Below are 5,474 nucleotides of genomic sequence, written 5' to 3' on the forward strand. Positions count from 1 at the left end.
TGTGTGTGTGTGTGTGTGTGTGCGCGGAGAAGAAAGAGAGAGAGAGAGAGAGATAGAGAGAGAGAGAGGGGGGGGAGAGCGTTACCTTGCTTGCTTTGAGTGCGTATCGAAAACTCAGATATGAGATCTGAGTTTTCGGACCCTCTTGGTTATTTATTTAGCCCTGTCGATGTCGCTATATGCGTCGCTATGTTACTTTTAACATAGCGACGCATATAACGATGCCGTGCATTTTCATGTTTAAGCGTCGCTAATGTTAAGCATGGCTTGTAGTGTTAGAGTTCGGTGTGAATAAAATTACAAAACCTAACACGGGCCAGAAGAAAATGTGTGCTATATTTGGCCAATTTTTATAAAATTGAAATTAGATCACCCTAAAACACATCTTAGTGACCTTTAAAGTGCTACATGGCTAGCATAGCTAGTTCTAAATGTCACATGATTAAGTAGAATGCTAGTAGGTAACTCTCATGATGAAAACTAGCTGCCTCATGAGCATAATATTGTAGTATAGAGAAGTAGTTATCCACTTTTAGGGCTAGGTCTCCTGTAAGCTGCTCAAAATTAAGGATTAAGGATGTGTACCCACAGATTAAGGATGTGTCATGATTGCAGTCAAAAGACAGATGAAGTGCTCAAAATAGCATCGCAAAAGTTACCGTTGTTGAAAAAGCTCGACGGCTATTGTGATAATGCAGAAAACGACACATGACTTCGCAACTTTTCATGAGGTCGCGGGTAGCGGCAACCAGGTGAAGAGCTGAAGGGTGGAGGCCATGCGACCTAGCCCTTATACTAGAACTACCTAGCCAACCAATTGGGGATAGTCTTCAATATGGGCTGGCTGAGAACACTGATCATGATAACCCAAATATTCTAGCTCAGCATGACCTTGCCAACCTGCGTTGAGGTCGAACGAAATAGACATACCAAATTGTCAAACCGAGGCCGAGGGTGTACCCTATGCCAAAGCCCTCCAGCGCCATTATATCCTGCACCTTGGCCATGAATCTCTCACCGGACTCGGTAGTATAAGCAACACCTGCTTCCTGATGATCTTTCAGAATAGGGCATCGGTCGAGCACTGGAGAGCCACACAAGCCCTTGTTGCCAGTTGCAACTGAGGACTAGCTAATCAATGTAGACAAATGACCATTAATGCAAGAATCTGGTATGGCTCCCTCCAGCTGGTTCATGGAGAGATTCAGGGCCTTAAGAAAGTTAAGTGAGCAAAGCTCTGATGGAATACTTCCACTCAACCTGTTGTTAGAAAGGTCCAAAGACTCCAGAATTGAGAGCTCTCCTAAAGTGTCTGGAATGCGGTCACTCAACAAGTTATGCGAAAGATTGACGGAATGGAGTCCCTTGAGGCTCCCAATTTGAGGAGGTATGGGACCTTGCAGCTGGTTTCCTGACAAGTCCAAGCATGCTATTACAGACACAATGTAGGGATCCTGCAATACTTGCTCTGAGTTCTTTATTGAGATAGTTAGATCAATCCGTAGAATGTATAGTTTTTATCTATAGCTCCCATTGACTGTTTACTTGCATTAGCCATGCCACAAAGCTTATCCAAGTTGCTTGGAATAGACCCGTAGAGGCAATTATTGGCCATCATCAATGCCTGCAACAGTGTCAAGTTATGCACTAATGATGGTGGAATAGAACCATGAAACTTGTTGTTGCTAAGCACCAAGATCTTGAGGGATGGGAAGCTTGAGCCTGTTTGCCAATCTGGAATTGTTCCACTGAGGCCATTGTAACTCAAATCCAAGACCTCCAAGGACCGACACTGTCGCATCCCATCTGGAAGTGCACCATTAATTTTGTTGTTGTGCAGGATCAAGTACTTGAGAGCTTGCAGATCTTCTATTACTGGGGGGAATTGCAAAGTTAGCAAGTTTTGGGCAGCATTCAAGTACAAAAGGCATGTCGAAGCCCCAATTATATGGGATAGTGTTCCACTGAGGCTGTTGTTGAATATTTTTAGGTAGACCAATGAGGTACAGTTTCTAAATAGATGAGTCACATCACTAGAAAATTCATTGTTGGATAAGTCTACATATTCCAAGTTCTGACAATCTTGCCAAGCTTCGTCCCAACACTTAGCTTATTATTGTTTAGAATGAGCACTCTCAAGTTTTTATGAATAACTTGCGCTGGTAAGATGCGTGTGAAGTTGTTATTTGTGAGGTATAAGGATGAATAATGACAAGTTGGCCAAGCAAGCTGGAAAAGGTCAATTGTTGTCAAACAGGCCCAATTGACTCAATGATGACATGTTTGTAAGGAAAAATCACAAATATTAACTTTCCTAAAATTGAGAATTTGAATTAAATCGAAAAAAATTTCAATCTTAGTACTATCTTGCTCGTCTTTTCACGTTTCAAATCTCACAAGACTTGTAAAATGATAAAATCCCCCGCCCCCCCCCCCCCCCCCCCCCCCCCCCCCCCCCCCCCCCCCCCCCCCACCCCCCAAAAAAGAACAAAAACAAAAACTGCGATTTCTTTCTTGAGTGCCTCTAAACTGGCTGAATTTTTTCCTAAAGGTTTGTTGAACGAGAGATCAAGTTTGGTAAGTTGTTGTGTGAGAGGTCCAAGACGCTTAAGATGGATAGGCTTGAGAAGCTAGCCATACTTGCTCGAAGCCCCACTGACAAAGAGTTATAAGATTAAAAGGTCCGATGAATCCAGGGCTGATAGTCTACCTATATTCGCAAGAAGCTTGCCCAACAAATTAGAATTGCTAAAGACAATATTCAAATCAGACAAGGATGATAAGCCACAATATATAACTGATTGGAATCTCACCTGACAGAAGATTGGAGGCGAGGTTTAAGTAACGTAGGGATGACAAATTGCAGCCTATGATTTCTCCTGACAATGTGTTGTTGGAGAGACCTAGGCGAGCCAGAGCCGGAAGCTTGAGCAAAGAGTGGGGTATGACTTCATCGATAGAATTCTGGTCGAGATGGAGAGATGTCAAGTGAATGCAGTTGGCGAGAAATCCTTCATAAAGGGTCTCACTGATTTCATTGTTAGAGATGTGAAGGCTCTCTAAGTGTAGGAGGGTGTCCAATCCCACTGGGAACTTACGGAGGGCGCAATTGGATGCAGAGACCTTTCTTAAGAGTGGGCATCCTTGTAGAGGGGGCAGCACTGAGAGCCTGGAATTAAAAGACACACTACAACAAAAGAAGGTGTTATCGACGCATATATCGACGCTGCCCGTCGCTATGCGCGTCGCTGTGAAACCAGTCGCTATTAGCGACGCGCATAGCGACGCATATAGCGACGACCATAGCAGAAAAAAATTTTCTTGGACAGAGGGCAGTTAGCCTGGCCTGTGCCCAATTAAAAGATGGACACAGCCACATCCAGACTTCCTGCCCTCTGCCCAAGAAAGGGAGCAGCACCAAAATATCAACCATGCTCCCACACGCAGAAATTTCGGCAGAGTTCACTTTGTTTTCACATAAACTTTTCAAAAAAAACCATATCATGTATACGCCTGCCTCCTACATGCTATCCATGTAGGACACATGAGATTTAAGGCCAATGAAAGACAACCGTACCAACTGAAAAGCATAACCATAACGAACCATAACCATAACTTAAAAGCATAACCATAACTTAAAACCATAACTGGCCGGCTATAAACACTTTGATCAAAACCATAATGCAGATAACCATAACCATAAACAAAATTAACAATAACCATAAGCATAACCAGAAAGAGAAACAATAATTGTCTATACAATGACAATGACAATAATCATAACCATAAGGGAAACAATAACTGTCTAAACACTAACTGTTTGTACAAAAAAGAGACACAGAAGCATGTCTGTGTCTCACAAAGCATATAGATGAAATCTGGTCCACTAATGACTAGGCGTCGCAACCTGCACATAGGACAACTCACAAAATTAGTATTGACATTACTTCACATATACTGACTTAATTAAATCAACTCACACATATTAACGTCTCACCTCAAGAGATCAGCGAGACTGTAAGGCCTCCCAGTCTACAGGCTCTCGTGAAGCTTCAAGATCATTCAGTACTTCATAGATACCTCTGCGATATCCATATGACTCCTCCTCGCGTGATGAAGCTCGATGCATCGCAAGATTCTGCGTTTATACAAAAATCAAAGTAATAAGAATACATGATTCATCGCGTTTTAAAAAACGCCATAGTTAAGATTGGATTAGAAACTCACAAACTCATAGCGAAAGGTGTCGAAGCCTCCGCTGTCAAGATGAGATGTCCCCCTAGTCATCTATCGTACCTGCGCGGCCTCACGCTGCTGTCTGAACCGCGTGGCCGCTGTCCGCTCATCCTCCCTGATCTGCAGCCACGTCTCGTGTGGGATGCCCGAAGGCTTCGACAAGCCGGTCCTGAAAGCCTTCCGAGCTGCATCTCGTCGATGTTTGTTGGTGTCCCGTGCAACACCCTTGATCCACCGCGCCGAAACAACGGAAGAACCCGGAGCAGGCTGGTACTCTCTCAGGATGGTCTCCACTATGTAAGTGACTTTTTCCTTTTCTTGCTGATCCCAAGACGTCAGAATGCTGGTCGAGAACTACAGCTCCACAAGCTGGCGAATCCGCTGTCGCATCTCAGTCCCGACTCTATCCATGTCAACAGAACCATCTCCCTGTACAGTATAGAGCTTGGAGGCACTAGGATCGTGTGCCCCCCAAGGTGTCCGAGGTGTGCCAAGAGGTGTGTCGAGAGGTGTGCCTAGGTAAGACGGGGGTCGTGAGCGAGGAGGGGTCGAAGCATCTGTGGACCCTCCTCCACAGCAACCATCACCTCCACCTGACGATCGCCGAGATCGGCGAGTGCGCCTGTGCTACGGAGATGAGGACGTACCCGCCTCTGTCCCACCCCTAGGTGTCAAAGCGGCCGTGATGGGAGAAGAAGGCATCGTACCCATAGGCGTCGTATCCATAGGCGTCCTGAACCCCGTAGGCATCCCCCCCCTAGGCGTCGGTCCCTCGGGTGTGAAGCCCGGAGGCGTAGTACCCATGCCTCTGGCTACCCAGTACTGAGAAGCCTCTGCCATCTGAGCAGGCATCATCCGTGTAACAAAGCCCATGAATGCATCTGCACTCATGGAAGCGGGATCTGGAATCTCGTCTGCCATACTAAAGTCCTGCACAAAGAAAGTAAAATAAAACGTCAGAACACAGTTGTTTAAATTAACTTTAAGCTTAATTTTAAAGCAAAGTCTTCACACAAACACTTACAGGCCTAGGCCTCGACGAGTCAGGCATCATCGATAAGATCTTGCACCGTATCATCGTCTATCTCTAATTGCAAACATAACTCTGTCCCAACTCGTTCTGGCAGATTGTCTTCATCCATTGCATCTTCATCTACAAGTGTCAATTCTGGCTCGTCTACGTCATCCCTCGTATATCTGTCAGCTTCCTCTGCCATACCTTCGTCCATCTCATCTAA

The 5,474-nt window shown here is 45.1% G+C and overlaps 1 long non-coding RNA gene and 1 pseudogene across 2 annotated transcripts in view; both read right to left on the minus strand.

The window, feature by feature from the left end:
• Positions 1-881: 881 nt before the first annotated feature.
• Positions 882-5,474, minus strand: part of LOC147420923 (uncharacterized) — a 14,055-nt pseudogene continuing 9,462 nt past the window's right edge.
• The window catches only part of LOC147420924 (uncharacterized), a 10,339-nt gene continuing 8,462 nt past the window's right edge, over positions 3,598-5,474 (minus strand). Inside the window, exons 1-3 of one of the 2 annotated variants that reach the window (XR_015186961.1) lie at positions 4,228-5,474; positions 3,998-4,138; positions 3,598-3,907 (exon numbers count right to left, since the gene is read on the minus strand). The exon at positions 4,228-5,474 is cut by the window's right edge and continues 2,241 nt beyond it. This is a non-coding gene — a long non-coding RNA (uncharacterized LOC147420924). The remainder of the gene's footprint in view (positions 3,908-3,997; positions 4,139-4,227) is intronic. The other variant, XR_015186960.1, reaches the window with a different exon arrangement.

The sequence above is a fragment of the Adiantum capillus-veneris genome, chromosome 28, assembly GCF_014529385.1.
Source record: "Adiantum capillus-veneris isolate H3 chromosome 28, ASM1452938v2, whole genome shotgun sequence".
NCBI lineage: Eukaryota > Viridiplantae > Streptophyta > Polypodiopsida > Polypodiales > Pteridaceae > Adiantum > Adiantum capillus-veneris.